General features: G+C 39.3%; 1 protein-coding gene across 2 annotated transcripts in view; it reads left to right on the forward strand.

The window, feature by feature from the left end:
• cracd.S (capping protein inhibiting regulator of actin dynamics S homeolog) overlaps positions 1-21038 on the forward strand; it is a 93806-nt gene that overhangs the window by 12231 nt on the left and 60537 nt on the right. The window contains exon 3 of one of the 2 annotated variants that reach the window (XM_041579481.1): positions 17791-17928. The exons of the other annotated variant lie outside the window; for it this stretch is intronic. The gene's annotated coding sequence lies outside the window, so the exon portion shown is untranslated. The remainder of the gene's footprint in view (positions 1-17790; positions 17929-21038) is intronic. 2 annotated transcript variants of the gene reach the window in all.

Raw genomic sequence — 21038 nt, forward strand, 5'->3', positions numbered from 1 at the left:
TGGATGGTATAATCATCAGTCAATAAAGTTTGAGTTTTGAAGATGCATTTTTGGCCGTAAATGTCACAGTAAAATTGCCATAATAACTGCCATAAAACAAGACTATTTTATAGCATAAATATTTGCAGAAACGTAATTTGTCGCCAGAAAATTTGCAACTCCCTAAAATTACCGCTAACGTAAGCTGGTTCATTAACGTAGTTAAGTGATCGCAATGACTTCTGAGCGCATCAGTGTTTAGTAAACTTAATCGCTTCGAATATTCTGGCAGAAAAATATTCGCATCGATAACATGCGGAAACTTAAAGTCAAATTTACCGCACTTTAATAAACGGACCCCTTAGTATGTTATAGAAAGCAAGACAATTTGCAATTGGTTTTCATTTTTTATTTGTGGTTTTTGAGTTATTTGACTTTTTATTCAGCAACTCTCCAGGTTGTAATGTCAGCAATGCGGTTGCTAGGGTCCAAATTACCCTAGCAATCATGCAGACCTGAATATGAATAGGAGAGGGTTTGAATTGAAAGAGGAGTAATAAAAACAATACATTTGCAGAGTTACAGAGCATTTGTTTTTTATATGGGTCCAGTGAGCCACATTTGAAAGCTGGAAAGAATCAGAAAAAAGGCAAATAATGAAAAATTATATTAAACTAAATAATGACGACCAGTTCAAATGTAGCTTAGAATGGGCCACTCTATAATATACTAAAAGCTAACTTAAAGGTGAACCAGCCCATTAATAGACCTGGTAGAGAACTGCTCCTGCCTCATTATTTCAAAACCTGGAACCATAGAAGACAAATATAGATATTACTTTCAGCTTTAAAACCCCTGGCAAAACCATAAAAATGTATTTATATTAAAAAGTTGAACCCCCCCCAAAAACACTTTTTCCCACCTCTGTTCAGACCATGACCTCACTGTTCATTCCCTTTATTAATTTCAGCTCACTAAAGCTGGAGATGTGTGTCACATACACAGTTTAAAGTTGCTCTGTGTTATTTAGAGCAGAAGGGTAAGTCTGTAACGTGATGGGAAGGTCAGTGGCCACAGGCAGACTGGATGTATCTCGCACACAGGCAGAGAAGCCAGAAAAGAGGTTAGATAATGTTAGGTAATGTTTCCCATAGGAATAAACAACGTGCCCTAGTATAAACACTACAAATTATAATTATCTTGAATAATGACAGGAACAGCAATCACATGCATTTAAGGCCTTTAGCCAACTTTATTAAAGGGGAAGTTAACTTTTAGTAAATCATAGAATGCCCAATTCTAAGCAACTCTTCTATTGGTCTTCATTTTTTATTTTTTTATAGTTTTTTTAATTATTTGACTTCTTCTTCTTCTGACTCTTAACAGCTTTCAAATGGGGGGGTCACTGACCCCATCAAAAACAAATGCTCTATAAGGCTACACATGTATTGTTATTGCTACTATCTATTACTTCTCTTTCTATTCAGACCATCTCATATTCACATTCCAGTCTCTTATTCAAATCAATGCATGGTTGCTAAGGTAATTTAGACCCTAGAAACCAGATGGCTGAAATTGCAAACTGGAGAGCTGCTGAATAAAAAGCTAAATAACTCAAAAACCACAAATAATAAAAAAGTTCAATCAATCAATTGCAAATTGTCTCAGAATATCACCATGTCATCATAATAAAAGTTAATTGAAGCTACGGACTGGCTTGTGATAAACGGCTTGGGGGGATCGCAAAGCAGGCTGTATCAATCTGCACATCACACTTGCTCCTAAAGAATTAAATTCAAATTATTGGCTTGTGATGAAGCACAACATTTTGGGGGGTTTTGTCAAACCTCATTTGATGCTGAGCACAGAAATAATATCATCCTGGAAATGACCGAATTCAGTGCAATTGCATCCCGTTTCTAAAATCTCACAAGGACAATTGTGCACATTGTAATGCATCAAACATAATTGCCCCAAGTACATGCGTCTGCAATTATGCTGGGTAAAAAAATAGGTTTGCCTTCAGAATTGAACTTTGCACACTGCCCTTGCTGTCGTAATTGTTTTTATTTTCATGCAACAATAAGATGTGGTGGCCCCATACACAGTCATAGCAGCATTAGCCTGATGTTACCCTTGGCAAAAGGAATCTTGATTTCAGCCTGGCCAATATGTGACCAATACCAGTTTGAATATAGTCTGAGACGACAAATCCATACATGGAAGATATTGAAGTCAATCTGTGCAGTCATTTTGAATTAAACAACAGAGAAAGGAGTAGTCATTAGTTCTAAAAGCTGTCTATTTTCCTGCTTGCTTATTGTAAAGTACTCAAAAGACTCTGATCTCTAGAAGAACATGGCTGGGGTCGGCTTGTGCTGGGCCCACCGCCTGAGAATCACCTCTATTTAAGAAACTCAAATATTGTAAACGCTCAAAAATGCGAAGGGATTTTTGAGCACCATGTATCATTGATTATGTAACTGTAAAACTTTATTTCTGTTCTAATAATGCAAAAGCTTTTTTTTTCTTGGAAGTAATTCATTCTTGTATTCATTGCAGTTTCCTATCAGTTTTGATATATCTTTTATCTAATGTCTGAAACAAAGCCTCTGGACAACCCAGTTTGTTGTGTTCAGTGACACTTATATCATCAATTCTTGAAAATGTGGGTTTTTTTTTTTTAAAGTTGGTAAACAATTAATAATTGTTGTTAGGGCATTTTCATTTCTTGGCTTCATTTGTCCTTTTAATTGCTCCATAAACCGATCTCCAAAGGTTATGAGATGATATTTAAACTTAACTGGAGTTCATTTTGTTCACTATTAGCTATTGCTACAAACCCATGGTAATAAAAAATCTCTTTTAATCTGACCAAAGCACAAGTGGAACTGAGAATATACTTTTACTTAGAATAATGATCATTAATAACGCTGCTTATATATAATGTGCTAATATTATACTTTACACCTTGGAGAAAGGGTTTGTCTTAAGTAGAGACATAATTTATTGAGCAATGCTAATAATAAGTCTTTAGTGGTATAGCAAAAATCATTAGTTTCACAGAGGCTCATTTGCCACTATTCATAGAAGTTAAAAGAATATGGAGTGATCAGGGCCGTATTTATATATAGACCTGTGCCTTGGCTGGCACGGTTTAGGAAATCCAGTGATGGAGCTGAGGGGTAGGAGGGCTGAGGAAGAATGCCGAAGTGATGTCACGCACACAACATGCTGATGTCACTTCCGCTGAATAAGTTGCGTTATGTCAACGTGCAAGGAGCATGACATCAGTGTGCTAGTGTGATGTCAGCCAGAGCGATGTAGGGGCGTGTGTAGGTCTGATCCCTACATGAGGTGGGTGCTGTTTAGGTGGTACAGCACTGCATAACTTGTTGGCGCTATATAAATAAATGATGATGATTAATCTATTCTGTTCTTCCGCAGTGGGGGTAATTACTTCTTTAGCTAAGCTGCTCTGTCTATCTCACAACTCCTGTGAGGCTGCTATGGCAAGAACTGCCTACCAATACCTTTACCTCTTTTATGGGGTCTCTTATCCACAACGTAAAGTGGACCTGTCAACCAGGCACAAAAATCTGTATAATAAAAGTCCTTTTCAAATTTTTTATTAAAGCATTCATAGCTGTTGTAAGCTCATTTAAAAATCTCAGCTGTCAATCAAATATGTTCTGCCCCTCCTCTATGCCATGGGCATAGAGGCGGGGCAGACAATTACGTTCACTTTCCATTCAGCACTTCCTAAATGTCACTGCTCTCCCCACATTCCCCACATTCTCTTCACCTTTTAATTGTGTAGCCAGCACATGGGAATTGACATTGGGTCCCCATTCTGGTGCACAAACAAGATTCTGAGATGGTACAAGGCTTGCCTTAATAACTAGGGATGGGCGAATTTTTTCGCAGCGGAAATGACGGCCATAGACTTGTATGGCGTTGTGCGTCAAAAATTTTTTTCACGCCCATAGACTTTAATGGGCGTCTGCCGCATTTGGCTAAACGGGCCAAATTCGCCCATCCTTATTAATAAAAGTGTCCACAAAATGTCTCCTGCCTGCTGGCTATAATTATGAATTCCCAGACTGAAGGAAACAATATTTAAATAATTTATATAGTGTAATTAAAGTTCATTTTGCTTGACTAATGTGATAAAATAGGATTTTGAATATTTTTTTTGGGTGAAGGGTCCCCTTTAATTAAAGTTTTGCTTAGGGCTCACAACTTATTACTGGAGCCTTCTGCTTCAGGCTTCTGAGTATATCCACCCCTGCTGCTAGGTGGAAACACAAGAGAGTGAACTGTGCACTTTTCACATTTCTGGACCAACTGGGAAACCTCCCTCTCACAGGGTATAGATTACTTCTTGAGCTCCAGGGGAAAGTTAACTCTGTGGTTAAGAATATTAAGAATAGTGCACATGTTCCACACTCTGTATCTATGAGGAAGGCTGGTTGTAAGCAAGCAACAAAGGGACGTGTCTGATGATATAGATGGTACAAAAGATATGGACATTCTGAGAGCAGAACAAGCCGTATGTGTCAGTGGCACAGGGAGCAGGTGCTTTGTGGGCAACACATTGTGCTCTGTGCCTGTTTTGTGCACATTGCACCTCCTCCACATGATTAATGAGTCCTCTTATCTTACTTGAATGATGTGTTTTTAATGAAATGGCTTGGACATAAATGGCTGCACTTGCCTCTCTCGCAAGAGACCAACACTCATATGTCAGATCACAAAGGTTACCCAGGAACCATCCATTTGCCCTTTGAGACAGTGAAGAGCTATAACTGATAATTGCCATGATAACATAATTCATAGCATGAGTCTGAGTGCCCTATGTAGTGAACACTGAGGATTATCTCACAGCTAGAAGGAATACTAATTCTAAACTAATTCTAGTCTATAGATGTTTCAAACGCATCCATTCTTTTATGAGAACATAAAAAACATACAATGCTATTTAACTCCCAGTTGGGATTTTTTTTACCCTTAAAGTGGAACTGTCACCCAGACATAAAAGCTGTATAATAAATGTCCTTTTCAAATTAAATTTTGAAATGTTGTAAACTCATTTAAAAATCTCAGCTGTCAATTTAATATTGCCTGCCCCTCCTCTATGCCTCTATGCAATTACTTTCACTGTCCATTCAGCACTTCCTAGATGTCACTGCTCTCAACACATTCCCCCTGTTCTCTTCACCCTTTAATTGTGTAACCAGGACATGGGGATGGACATCAGGTCCCCCATTCTGGTGCACAAACAAGATTTTGAGATGATGCAAGACTTGTCTTAATAACAGTGTCCACAAAATGGCTCCTGCCTGCTTGCTATAATTATTAATTCCCAGACGGAAGGAAACAAGATTCAAATAATTTTTACAGTGTAATTAAAGTTCATTTTGCTTAGCTAACATGATAAAATAGGATTTGGAATTATTTTTTTGGGTGACGGGTTCCCTTTAAGTAACTGAGAATGCAAAGTTCATTGCTGTAAATTACCTGGTGTGATGACATAGTACAATCGATATTACTCTGGGGGTCCCTGTGATTTTTCCCAAATCAAAACACAGGGTAGCTTACAATTTACTGGGTGATTGTGCACAGAGAATGTGGAAGGAGCTACTGGTCATGGTAGAAACTGCTACAGAAAACTGCTGCCAAAGTGGAACTACAAGGATTGTATGGAAAAAGTATGAGTAGATGATTATCTGCTTCTCTCAAGCTTAAAGAGGTGCTTGACGAAGAAGTAGTGCACCTCATGAGCCAGAAGTAAGGTGCAGTGGGTACAAACAGGAGGGAGACAAACTGGTATTGAGGCTGAGCTTGAGGTAGTAAGATTTCTTGCATCTCAGTAGATGGGCAAGAGTTAGGATAGGCAGCAGCAAGGCCTATCCTAACTGTCTACTGTCTACAGCTAAAACCAAAATTCACATGATATTACCAGGATTGTTAGCATTTTTATAACATGGACAAGCTACAACAGAGATACTTAGAGTTACCAAACTTACCCTAACATAGTTGCACCGCTGCATAGCAACTAGGTATGCACCGAATCAAGTGGGATTCAGCCAGGATTAGGCCTTTTTCAGCAGGATTCGGATTTAGCTGAATCCTTCTGTCTGGCCGAATCAAACCTGAATTTGCATATGCAAATTAGGGGTGGGGAGGTAAACATTTTTCCCCTTCCCATCGCTAATTTGCATATGCAAATTAGGATTTGGATTCGCCCAAATATTAGTGAAGGAATTGGGGGTTCGGCATATCCAAAATAGTGGATTTATTACATCCCTACATCTCTGTGTACTAAAAATTCCAAACAATCTGCTAATTCAAGAACATGCATTTTTCTCTGCTATAGAAAACGAGACTGGGTAGTAAATGAATTCACCAGTCTCACTATAATTACAGTTCTACAGTAGATGGTTTTGGCACAAACATATACAACTGCCTGGCATAACTGCCATTTACTTCTTGTTATTGGAGAAAGAAACACTTGAATCTCCTGTAAGGCTCTAATAATCCATAGGAGGCCCATACATTAAATGGGTTATTAATAGTTATTGCAATACAGATTTGAAGTACGCTTTGAAGTTATAAGCTTCTTACACATGGCCGTTTTTACCTGCGCTCGCCTGTGTTGCACTTTCTTCCTTTCAGACGCAGGGGAGCGCAGGAGTAGACGCACTCAATTATTTTGAATGGGGCTGAACTCAAAAAGATGCATGTAAGCGCAAAATGCAGGTTGGGACGCAGCATGTTCATTTCACCTGTGTTCGGCACATACATGCATCTGTGTGAGTACAGCATCCTTCAAAATAATTGACTGCGTCTACTCCTGCGATCCCCTGCGGCTGAATGGAAGAAATCGGAGCGCAGGTAAAAACGGCCGTGTGTAAGAGCCATAAGGATGCAATAGCCAAGTGCATTTCTCCAGCCTCAAGCGAGTAACAGCTTTACTATGTGCATTAGATTAGTGGGAAGAAATGCTCTAATGTGATAAATGTGTGAAAGGTCCCTAAATGGAAGGTGTTTTATATTAGCAGAGAATTTATTCAGCAGTTTGCCCTCATGTATGCAATGTTTTAGCTATTACATTAAAATCACAGATACTAATCTGTCTCACTTTCTCCGTATTCCTAATTTTTCCTAGCTGATTATCATCATACTCTCAATCGCTTGCGTACCAGTTTTATTATAATCTCTGCATTTTTTTTAAATGAAAATATGAAATAGAAACGTTATCATGATATCCCTTTTTGGTGTATGGATTGCCTCAGCGCTGCAGCAGTCTATACTGTATATTATATAAGCTCTAGAGCAGGGCTGTCCAGCTGGAGGTCTGTGGCATGGATGTGGCCCTCAAAATGCCCAAGGACTTCATAGAAGTCATAATTCATATGGGATCATCATTTTAATATAATCTAGTCCTTGGACATGTGGTATGACAACCAGCCCACAAGGATGAACACATCATCACGCTGCTGATGACTTAAACTGATTCCTGTGCTCTCCAGAAAAGTCAGCAGTAAATGATCTATTGGGAGTAGACTCATGCACTCAACCAAACTGGAAGTGACATCAGTGATATATTGATAATAAAATATGAGATTTGAAATATAGATAAGACCCACAAACCAACCTGTGACCTGTAGACCCATGACCCGCATGTATACCCGCACCTGGATATCTGCAGGGTACCTGCTTTCTTTTTGTGGGTAACCCCCGAGTGCCCCCAGATACCTGACCTGATGCAAGACTCTAACTAGGTGCACAAGTAGTTACTATTACTATGGAGGTGCAGCAATTACTGAAATCACAAAATAATATTATCACATTTCAAATTAGGTTCCACCATAGCCTGACATTTTCATGCAGAATTGTACTTACTATAGTATAGGCGATAAGAAAACTCAAATTTATTAGATATCAAACAAAGGAATCCAGAAGGATTGCCAGTATTTCAATCGCAATTCCTGTTTAACAACCCTTTGTCAGGAAAGTGTTAATCCATTTATGAAAAGTTGAAAACCCATTTATGTATCAATTCGTCAGAGCATGTTCAACTGATTTGAACAACTGAACACATTCATTTTCAGTGGTGCCAGTATATATATATATGGGTCCTGTTATCCAGATCATAATGTTAATCTCATTTAATGTTTGACAGAAAGGCTTCCTAAAGAATAATAGAATAATCTATCACTTCCATTGTGGTCTTCCATCCCTATATGATTATATTATATCATTTTCCTGTAATTGCCTATAGATTACAATAAAACATGCCTTAAAAATATTACCAAGCAGGACAAAATGACACTTTGTTACATTGTATCGTTTAAAGACAATTTCCATTTTAATGACGGGAAATGTTCAATGGAAAAAATATACATTGATTGTGTTATATTTTATGTAATACTATGTGCAGCATGTAGCTTTTCATGCTGAATTCCTGAAATCTGTTAAAATGATTCTGGAAACTGGATTTCAGACACAGCTTGAAGGCCACAAATTGCAGATTATGGCTACAGTCAGCTGTTAGAACTACTGCCCCCGAAACTATTGCTTCCCACGGTGCCAATCATTGCATTTAAGAGGCTGGGGTGGATATGGAGACTGTGAAGGACAAGCATTATGTACTCTGCTCTTGGAAATTCTAATATATCTCCTGTCAGCTGGACAGATATAAAAGCCACAGGGTTTTTTCTTTGCAAGGTTTACCTGTCACAACTCCATGTGCGTCAACCAGGCTGCATGCTATTATCTAACATGTGACAGGTGGAGGGCAAAACACCCTGTGCCACCTATAACATCAATGCAGGTAGCGGACAAATTAACTCCCTTGTTCCCTAGAATTTAAGGGCGACGACTAAGCACACAAGGGGTACATACAGTAACAGAAGGCAATTGTAGCCACCAGGGTCGCAATCAGAAATCTCAGGGCCCTGTACAGCAAAATTTTCTGGGCCCCCTTCTCCCTGTCTACCACAAATCCTGCCCACACCACAGTAAAAAGTCCACACAGACACCACCGCTAAAAATGATAAACCCCCTCACTCACAAGTTATAAAAAGCCATTGGTAGGCAGGATCCCCTTATCATTTAAAAAAAAAATTGGCTTCCAGGGTCCCACATAAAAGCTTTAAAAAAAAACAAAACATTGGTGGTCTTGGCCCCAGGGTCCCCCTACAAGTTAAAAAAAATCATTGGTGGTCAGGGCCCCCCCCATAAGTTAAAAAAAAAACTATTGGCGCCAGGGGCCCCATAAAAGTTTTTTAAAAAAACATTGGTGGCCAGGGCCCCCCTCCAGGTTAAAAAAAAATCATTGATGGTTAGGCCCCCCCTTTAAATAAAAAAAATTGCCCTCCCATAAAAGTTTTCAAAAACATTGGTAATCAGGGGCCCCATAGAATATTTAAAAAAACTTATTGGTGGCCAGGGGTTCAATAAAATAAAAATAAAAAAACATTGGTGGTCAGTGGAACTTACCTTAGGTTCTTCTTCAGCTCCTTTTGTGATTTCAGGACTTCAACTTCGGGTCTTTATGTGACTTCGGGTCTTTTCATGGCTTCGGAACTTCATCGCCGCATCATCTTTCCTTTATCCCGGTACAGCTGTACCCTCCCCTGATGACGGCCCTGGTAGCCATGCACACTCCTTATTTCAAATATTTTTATTTGTTTTAATGTAGACATGCAAAAATGTATAATGCAGACAATCACAGGGAAGTATTTTTAGAGAAATACAAAGCACCTGAAAAGTTGAACAGAAAATGACAACATAGTCCCAAATTTCTGCAAAAGTAAATAAACCACAAATAAGTTCTCTCCATTCAGAAGATAGCATAAATAGTATGACTGATACAATTATCTGAAATAAAATGTGAATATTGTCATAATAGAAGGCGAGATAACTAATAAATATTATTGCCCATAAACTTGTGTATCAAATGGCCTTATTTAACTAAGCGTATTCCGAATCACTTTCTCATTGCCTGAATATGGTGGAAAGTATATAAAAATAACTTCCTTGTCTCTTGATTGCTAAGGCAAATAACCTACAAAGTATCTTTACTGCTTCTGTGCATTTTTCTGAATGTTTTTCATGTATCTCAAATAGATATAGCTAATGAATATTACTAGGATCACTATAGTTGCAGCTCTTGTAAGGAATGTGCTGCTTTAGATATCCACAGGTAACGGACGTATCTACACTTTGCCCTCCTTGATAGTTACCTTGAGTGCATTGGCATGTAAAGGAGGACTTGTTAACGTAATGCAGCCAGGGGTGTTAGATCACATAGAGGCCTTTATTTCACTAACGAAGCCTGGGATTTTGCACTCAGGAGCTGACATGCTGCTTCAGAGATTGATGCAGGTGGTGTTTACGCTTTACTCTTGACACTTATCCAGGTTAATGCATTTCAAGGCCTTTACACACAAAATGCTTTTATATTAAATGACTTCACAGACGAATAGGGAACATATTCATGACTTGATAGCACTTAGTAAACAGATAAAACTATTTTTCATGGACACAATATACAGTTCCAGTAGCTGCCGTTAAAGGAGAACTAAAGCCTAACTAAAGAAGTAGCTAGAAATGTTGTACATTATATTTTGGGCTTCTGTACCAGCCCAAGGCAACCACAGCCCTTTAGCAGTAAAGATCTGTGTCTCCAAAGATGCCCCACTAGCCAGGGCTCTATTTAGGTCCGATGCTGCCACAGGCATCGGACCTAAACGCGCCCCTACGTTGCGCACGCTGACAGAGCCGGGCCAGATGGGACAGGCGCCCTACGCAACCTGCCCGTGCCAGCATAGTGCGTGCATGCGCGAGTTGACGCTCGTGCGCATTATTGTGCATGCATGCGCAGAATCGCGAATACCCAGGCGCGCATGCACAGAAGTATAAATGCACAGGGAGCTATGCGACCAGATATGGGGTAGCGACAGAGCGTGCCTGGCGCCCCCCCCCCCAGCTTTGTGCCCTAGGCAAGTGCCTACTCTGCTACCCCTTGGCCAGGCCCTGCACGCTGACATCACGCGCCGTGTGTGTGACGTCACATCCGCATTCTTTCTCGGCCCCCCTACCCCTAAGCTCCATCCCCGGATTTCCTATGGAAATCCCTGGTGGAGGGCGGGGAGGGTTTTTTAGAAAAAAAAATAGGCACCATATAATAAATATATAAATACTGCCCTGCCATCTTCTTTTCTGCTGATTCACTGCACATGCTCTGTGCTGCTGTCAGTTACTGAGCTTAGGGACCCACTCACAATATACAGTACACATAGAATAGAAATGTCACAATATAAGGCTGATTAGTAATTGGTATGGATAATTATTACATGGCAGCACAGAAACCAGTGCAACTAGAATCACAATTTAATTACATACCAACCTCATTTTCTGCTTGACCCCTAAGCTTAGCTTCTCAACAGCTGCTCAGAGCCCACTGAACATGTGAGTGTCACAGACACTTTTCAAGATGGTGACCCCCTGTGACAAGTTTGAAGTCCTGGATCATTGCTGCTATTGACAAGCTGAAACTTTAGGCTGGTGCAATAAGTTCAGTATATAAAACATGTTTTTTTTTAGCCATATTCATTTTTAGGGTTTAGTTCTCCTTTAAAACAGACAAGTCACCAGAAGAACCACCAGTCGGAGCGTTTACTGCAATGTCAGTCTTTTTATTATGCCCTAAATCAGGACTGGAGTCCAACTGGAGGAACCGACACAAGGCATAATATTCTTTGAAAAAGCTATAAATTAGAAAGCAGAACGAAACCACTATAAGGTAGGTTGTAAATCAAAATGTAGGTTCTGTAGCATGCACTGATATCATGTAGCATAAACACAGCAGTGAGCATCTCAACCAGCGAGGGGATGCCTAAAAACCCCAATTACGCCCTCACAGCTTGGAAAGCAGATCTGCGTCCATGCCACATTGCGTGGGAGGCTGGTATTCCTTATTTCAGCCTTCTGTCACACATGAAAAATCAACTCAACTTCAGGGTCCAATCTGCTATTAAAAAAAAGAAATCAACAAGTCTCCACATTTCCGGGAACAACAGAATATTTGATACTTTACGCTAGGGGCTGGTAATAAAAATTTCCATATCAATGTACAAAATATGTATTATGGGTAAGTAACCCAATTATTATGTGTTTGTGGGATCACGCCTTGCTAGTTTTTGGTTTCAGCTTTCCATTTCTGCCTGTTTGGCTGCTTGCAGAAGCTCATGTTCCACTGTAGAATACCATTACTGAGCACTTACAAGCACATTTCATTGGCTCTCTGATGATGAGGCGTAGGATCCAGTTTCCAGGGTATTATTCTATGACCAACAAGGATTCTATTTATAGCAGGTTACCTCTTTTGACACAAAATAGTGTGACGAAACTTACCATTTTAGGTACAGGTATGGGAGCCGTTATATCGGAAACCCGTTATCCAAAAAGCTCCGAATTACGGAATGGCTGTCTCCCATAGACTCCAATATAATGAAATAATCCAAATGTTTAAAAATGATTTCCTTTTTCTCTGTTATAATATTGTAAATCAGTAACTGGTACTTGATCCAAACTATGATATGATTAATCCTTATTAGAAGCCAAACCAGTCTATTGGGTTAATTTAATGTTTAAATGATTTTCTAGTAGACTTATATGAAGATCCAAATTACGGAAGGATCCAGGTCCTGAGCATTCTGGATAACGGGTCCCATACCTGTAAATTAAAACAGTTATCAACCCTTCTGGTTGCCCAACAGTGAGTGGCCTATTAATGTCTAGTAGAATAGGAAAATATTTGTTTTCAAACTATTTTAAAGTGACATTTATTGCTGGCAGTGAACCTTTAGGGCAAAAAAAGCCAATTTTCTCCAATATTTTACACGTTGCACCATTTTATAAATTGGCCCCTTTTACTTAAAATAAAAATGAAAGGTAATATGTTTTCCTTTGCAGATTCATAATTGTTGATCATGTCCTGAGTGGAAGAGCAGGCAGTGTTTCACTTATTTATTGTTCAACGGTCGTTAAGGGGCGAATTTGTCCCGTTTCACTTCAGCACGAAATTCGCGAATTTCCTGAGAAATTTGTGAAACAGGTGAAAAATTTGTGAAACACGAATTTTGCCGCCGGTGTCAATTCGCGGGCGGCAAAATTGACGCCGGTGACAATTCTGACGCCTGCGTTATCTTGAAACCTGTTACCTAGAATAATTTTGAATTATGGAAAGGCCATCTCCCATAGACTCCATTTTAATCATATCAGTCAAATGTTTTTAAAAAATTACTTTTTTCTCTGTAACAATAAAACTTGATCCTAACTAAGATATAATTCATCTTTATTGGAGGCAAAACTATCCTACTTGGGTTTATTTCAGGTTTAAGTGATTTTAAGTAGACTAAGGGGCCCATTTACTTAGCTCGAGTGAAGGAATAGAATAAAAAATACTTCGAATTTCGAATGATTTTTTTGGCTACTTCGACCATCGAATTGGCTAATTCGACCTTCGACTACGACTTCGAATCAAACTATTCGAACTAAAAATCGTTCGACTATTCGACCATGTTCGAAGGTCTATTCGAAGGTCCCCATAGGCTTTCTATAAATTTTTAGGTCGAAGAAAAATCGTTCGATCGAACTATTTGCTGTAAATCCTTCGACTTCGATATTCGAAGTCGAAGGATTTCAATTCGGCAGTCGAATATCGAAGCTTAATTAACCCTCGATATTTGACCCTATGTAAATCTGCCCCTAAAGGTATAGAGATACTAATTATGGAAAAAACCCTTATCCGGAAACCCCAGGTCATTAGCAGTCTGGATAACAGGTCCCATACCTGTACAGATTTAAAGTATTATGGCCCCACTACAGAACGGCTATTTAGTGATGAGTGCTTGGGTGTGGGTTGTAAATAAAATGTACTTGTGTTGGGTAGAGTGAGGGCTACATGAAGTGTACATACCTCCATCTAACTTTTACTCTTGGCCCTTAGCCTTTAACCTTGTTTGCACTTATTTCCCTGACTTTATTGCCTATATAACCTAAACACCAACTTGATGGTACTGTAAATCTTCTTTTCTCTTTCTATCACACATGACAATGCCCCAGTTATTTCCTATGATGCTTTTGTGGGACCATTTTGATATCCTTGCCTTGAGGTGTTATATTGTATCTCAGGCTTGTACCATTTACATTCCTGGATTGTCACATACCTTATGATCCTTGATGGTATAATTCTCATTGTCCGCTTCACTATCTTGCTCTAGAGACAGTGCTGTATTGTACTGTGTTATGTGCACTATTTTTAAAAAGCAATAATTGGGCACTGGAAGTTTATCCTATTTCTGTTTCTTAATCAATGAGTCCAGACACTCTGCTGCTTCCTTGAGACAATTCTGAATAAAGAAGTAGCTATTTCAAACTGAACAAATCAATTAGTCCCATTATAATAATTGCAGTGTAATTGGGGTTCTAGCTACTTCTAAAACAGAAATGTAATTCACCCAGTCACGGCTTTTGTACTGTAGGAAGATTATGTGTTACATTGCTGTCTTACTTTAAATACCATCTTACACCTTGTGTCTCAACCCCTTCTCCTTTTAAATTGTACAGTCTTTTGTGAATGGCCCCCTTCACCTCTTGTGCCAGTTATTGTTAGCTTTGTATGCAATAATGTATGCTCAGTGTATAAACCCATTTATTGTACAGGGTTGTGGTATATGTTGGCACTTCATAAATACATGGTTATAATAATAATAAGAAGAAGAAGAAGAATTTTAAAAAAATGATACATGCTTATTCAGCAGTTTTGTTCTTAAAGCTATTCTGCCCCTAAAACCACAGCAATTTTCTCAATGTGGACGCTAAAGGGTTCAGTCTGTTGAATGTTGATTGAACACTAAAAAAGTTCATTAAGATATGTTTAAAGTCTTTGTAATTATCCTTTCTGCAGTATGGTTTTATCCAGATTGCATTTGGGTATGCCTTTACTACAGTTCTTTCCAAACTGTGGGCTGCCCCCCCCCAAAGAGACCTGGCCATACGAGCAGATTCGGGAGATTAGTCATCCCAGCAACAAATCTCCTCTTCTTTGGGGCGACAATCTCCCCGAACTGCCTTCCCTCCGCCGGCTAAAATTAGAATCGCCTGCGGCAATGCACACACGGCGCTTTGTTTTTTCCGAAGTTGCCCCAAGGTTTCCTCATGAGGAAACTTTGGGAAAAAAAAGTACCGCGTGTGCATTGCCGCAGGCGATTTTAATTTTAGCCGGCGGAGGGCAGGGGGAAGGCAGTTCGGGCAAATTTTCACCTCAGTTTCGTGAATTTATTCACTAGCTGCAAATCCATGCCTGGTGAATTTATTCGCCCATCACTAAATGCAAATCGTCAAGTAGAAAAGGAGGTTTGTCATATTAGCTGATGCTACAGGGCTGATTATTAGATTCTAATTGTGCTGGTTTCTGTGCTGACGTACCAATTATCGAAATTATTTATGAATCAGCTTTGTATTGTGACTTTTATATTATATATTGTGTGTCTGTCCCTAACTGACAGCAGCACAGAGCATGTGCAGTGAATCTGCAGAAAAGAAGATGAGGAGCTACTGGGGCATCTTTGGAGACACAGATCTTTACTGCTAAAGGGCTTTGTTTGCCTTGGGCTGGTACAGAAACCCAAAACATAATGTACAGAATTTCTAGCCTACTAAGTTAGTTGAGCTTTAGTTCTTCTTAAAGCATAGCTAGGATAAGTTTAAGAGAATGCATATTTACTCATATAGAGCAGTAATCCCCAGCCACCAACCATTGGCTCGTGAGCAACATTCTGCTCACCAATCTCTTGCTCCCAGTGGCCTCAAAGCAGGTGCTTATTTTTTCAATTCCTGCCTTGGGGTTTTTATTTTGGTTGCATAAAAGCAAGGTGGATTGTCAAGCTTAGCCTTCGGTAGCATGGCAGTCCATAGAGGCTACCAAGTGGCTAATCACAGCACTTACTTTGCACCACACAAGAACATTTTTTAACGCTGGCATTGCTCCCCAACTCTTTTTATATCGGAATGTTTCTCATAGGTAAATATGGTTGCAGACCCCCGATCTAGAAACTTCTGGAAGCTCAGTATGAAGGTCAAATAAAGTAGGATTTATGAGTGAGCACTTACTTGCTATTGTAAACATTGTTGGAACTGAGGCTAAATAGCTGATGCAGCACATTGTTCATACGTCTATAACCTTGTTATGAGCAAAGTCTCAACAAAGGTTCAACCTTCAATGAGAGCAGATTAGCCATTTTGTTAGAGCCTTTAGAAGATATCATGTTATTGTAGTTTGCCTGCCACAGAGTCCAGTTTGCTCTTTTTTTGCTCTCTGTAAATAAGGTACAATGCCCACACACTAGCACATATGTAACACACAAACCTAGGAAGCCGTAGGAAGATAAATAGCCTCCTGCAGGCTTCCAGGATTACCCTTGTGTGAAACATGTTGAGCAGAAAGTCCTGGGATGTGGCTCATAAATCAGTATGGCAGTAATGGAGGAAAAGGGAACATATGTCCTCTTCCCTTTAACTTGCATCAGCAAGAATCCTGAAACCTGAATCTGCAAGGCGAGTAAAATCGGCTTCATCAGACAAGGAAAACTGGAGGCACTAGCTACAGTTTCTATCTATATTTTTCCCAAAAGCCTTTAATGAAAAGTGTTCTATATATACAAGCATGGGGTCTGTTATCCAGATTGCTCAGGGCCTGAGGTTTTCCAGATAAAAGATCTTTCTGTAATTTGGATCTCCTTACATTAATTCTACTTGAAGTTAATTTAAACATGAAATAACCCCAATAAGATTGCATTGCCTCTAATAAGGATTAATTATATCTTAGTTGGGATCAAGTACGAGATACTGTTTTATTATTACAGGGAAAATTTGGATTATTTGGATAAAATGGTGTCTATGGGAGATGGCCTTCCTGTTAGTGATGGGCAAATCTGTTCTGTTTCACTTCTCCGAAAATTCGCAAAACTCCCAAAAATTCATGAAAAAGCTAAAAATTAGTGAAACACATTGAAATAATTTTGATGCGAGCAACATTTTTATACGCGCAACAATTTTGACTTTTTCCGTGGCAAATCTTTGCAACAGTTTTGCGAAAACATTCACTTGTGGCGAAGTGCAGAAATTCGCTGCAAATCCATCCCATCACTACTTCCTGTAATTTGGAGCTTTCTGGGTAATGGGTTTTTGGATAATGGATCCCATAATTGTACTGTGTGTATGTGTATGTTCTAACTAACAGCAAACACAGGTAGATTTCCAAAACCTTCCCATTTATCAAATCCCAGCTACAACATACATGTCTTAGGTTTAAGACAATGGGGTATATTTATCAAAGAGTGAAGTTAATAGTGAAGTTCCGCCACTAGAGTGAAATTCCGCCACTCTCCATTCATTTCTATGGGATTTTTATAGGCGTATTTATCAAAGGGTGAACTTTCACTTCACCCATTGATAAATACGCCTTTCAAAATCCCATAGAAATGAATTGAGAGCTGCGGAATTTCACTCTAATGGCGGAACTTCACACTTTGATAAATTTACCCCATTAAACGATTTGCCTCAAAGCTTTGACCAAGATATTCCAGGTTAGGTGTAATCTGGAGACAGGTTTCTTTCTCTTACATTAGAATTAAGAGTTGTAATTACAGCAGAGGCCCAATATGCGTGTAGGATAGCAATGAATACAATAAATATACGTATCATTTACTATGCTTTATGCATCTCTTACCAAAGGTCTGTGATGGGGTCTTGTCCATGGAAGCTTTTGCAGAAGTGATTTTGACGTAACGGCACCAGCGCTACCTCACTTACAAACCAGGCACAGTTACATTTTTGCCGACTGGAGAGAGTATTACAGGACTGTTTCGGCAGGTGAGTATCTACTGTAAGGGAATAAACCTTGACTGGTCACCAGACTGGTGAGTCTACTAATGCTCCCAAAATTGAAATTCATAATCAAAGTTTCTAGCAATTGAAGCCATTCAGAAGTGATGTGAAACGCGTTAAGAACAAGGAGATTAGGGATGATGGAGCACTAAGAAAACTGTCATTGGGTACAGTATATACTTTTGTATAGATTTCTATGCACTGATTGAATGTCTTTATGGGTGGAACTGCTCTTTTTCTATTCTATGTGTATTATATTCAGGGCCTTAAGGATATAATACAGATGCCTTCCTATACATATATATTATTATAAACTTAATGAAGTGCACTTAATTGCCTTTAGATGTCAATAAAGGCAATTTATATCTAGTACAGGTATGGGATCCGTTATCCGGAAACCCGTTATCCAGAAAGTTCCGAATTACTGAAAGACCGTCTCCCCTAGACTCCATTATAATCAAATGATCCATATTTTTAAAAATGATTTCCTTATTCTCTGTTATAATAAAACAGTAGCTTGTACTTGATCCAAACTAAGATATAATTAATCCTTATTGGAAGCAAAACCAGCCTATTGGGTTTATTAAATGTTTACATGATTTTCTAGTAGTGTTTAGGAGTGAAGATCCAAATTACAGAAAGACCCGTTATCTGGAAAGCCCCAGGTCCCGAGCATTCTGGATAATAGGTCCCATACCTGTATAGGTAAATCTAAAACAACTGGACTTGCTGAGTAATCAATGAAGACGTTTCACTACTCATCCGAGCAGCTTCTTCAGTTCAACTGACTGGTGTGGGAACTGGGAAATCCTCGGCATATAAACTTTTCTACTAATCCAATCACAATGGCACATTGTAACTCTTCAAAGAGGTGATATCTGAAAATTCACAGAGGTGTTGATTCTGTGTAGTTACTGTGATAGGATTGGCACATTGAGCCAAACGCAGATGAAAAGCAACATGCTGCGTCCCACCTGCGTTTGGCACTTACATGCGTCTATGTGAGTACAGCCCCCTTCACAATAATTGAGTCCATCTAGTCCTGCGCTCCACTGCGGCTGAATGGAAGAAAGCACAGCACAGGGGAGCATAGGAAGAACCACCCATGTGTAAGGGCCCTTAATGTTGTCTGATGCACCTACATATAGTTCAACCAATGATTTGTTGATGTGCTTATCCAAGTGAGGATTGACACAGACCTACAGTATTTGGGACTTTAAATTATGACATTGGAAAAGGGGAAAGAGCAACTGTAGCATTCTGTATATAGCCTGTATCATGACATATAGGGGCACATTTACTTAGCTCGAGTGAAGAATTAGAAGGAAAAATACTTAGAATTTCAAAGTATTTTTTTGGCTACTTCGACCATCAAATTGGCTACTTCGACTTTGAATCGAACGATTCGAACTAAAAATCTTTCGACTATTTGACCATTCGATAGTCGAAGTACTGTCTCTTTAAAAAAAACTTTGACCACCTACTTCGCAACCTAAAACCTACCGAGCACCAATGTTAGCCTATGGGGAAGGTCCCCATAGGCTTTCTAGCAATTTGGGATCAAAGGAAAATCGTTTGATCGATGAAATAAAATCCTTAGAATGATTTTTCCTTCGATCGTTCGATCAAACGAATTGCGGTAAATCCTTCGACTTCGATATTCGAAGTCGAAGAATTTTATTTCGATGGTCGAATATCGAGGGTTAATTAACCCTCGATATTCAACCCTTAGTAAATGTGCCCATAATGTTTTAGTAATGACTAAAACTCAAGAACATTGTTTAACAAAATGGTTTTGGAACTGATATGGAAAATAAATAGATAAGAGAGTGGATTTCAATCCGATAAGACTAATGATTTCTCAGCAATGAAATTAAACTTGGTGTATAACATTGCAAAAATAAAAGTATAATTTTTTTTGTTATTAGATTACTGGTGAAGAAATGAGTGATAATGGTGGTTATTTCCAGTTAGAGAAATGAATTTGTAATATGAGCGCACTTTTGCTTTGTACATATTACATTGTGTTTGAACAATAGCGCTTCCATTTTTTAAGTAGTCCATTGTTGTTAAATGTCCATTTGCTGCTCCAGTGAAATGTCTAAAAAGCTGCCTCTGAATAACAGTAATATGAGCATATGAGTCTGGCTGCCTTTGTCTGATGTGGAATGTAGTTAATTAATAGGGGTAAACCTTAGGAGAGAGCAGCGGCATGTGAAATATAAAGCCGTGTAAAGGTACCATATTGCTTGGATATGAAATTGGTAACTGTAGTCACCTCTATAACAAAAAGAGAATACAAAAATAGACAACTATGCAGTCATTTTTCTTATTTGTGTGTTTCAGAACTGTCTTAGGGGTTGCAAATATGGGTGATTTCCATGGGCCCACAGCTGCAGGAAATACTCAGCTCAGTAGTTATAGGTAGACATATCTTTTGATATGTAAGGATGGCCCTGGGCTCTGCTATCTTTATTATAGTTTATACATAGGCAGTAGACACTTAAAGGGGTTGTTCACCTTTAAATTAACTTTTAGTATGATGTAGAGCAGTGCTGTCCAATTTATATGGTACAGAGGGCCGGAATTTTTCTAATCTACATGGTGGAGGGCCGACAATGGAAGCCGGTGTAAAACACTCCCTGTTTTTAGACCACACCTACTTTAAACCACACCCAAGTTACCGCAAGACCACGTCCACATTAATAGCACACCAAAAAACCAGATGGTTGGTGCTCACTGCAGGGATCAGGGCTGGAACTAGGGGTAGGCAGAGTAGGCGGCTGTCTAGGACACCATCATTGAGGGGCGCACTTTTAATGGGGGGTTTTTTTCTTTCATTTTTTCATTTTATTCAATAATTTGTTTCCGTAATCATGGTCACTCAGTCAGGTGGAATCCCCATCCTTCACCTTCTCCTCTTGCCAGCAAGTAATAGATCCTTCTGTGCGGTGCGGCAGTGCAGTGCGACGTGCGTATATGCGTCAATGACATCACTAATGCGATTGGGCGGCAGAGAGAGGCAGAGAGCCGGCGGCCTACTTGGTGTGGCTCACTCTCGCTGCTCTCAGCCTTTCACAGTTGCACTGAACTGA

This window comes from Xenopus laevis, chromosome 1S (assembly GCF_017654675.1).
Source record: "Xenopus laevis strain J_2021 chromosome 1S, Xenopus_laevis_v10.1, whole genome shotgun sequence".
In the NCBI taxonomy this organism is placed as follows: Eukaryota; Metazoa; Chordata; class Amphibia; order Anura; family Pipidae; genus Xenopus; species Xenopus laevis.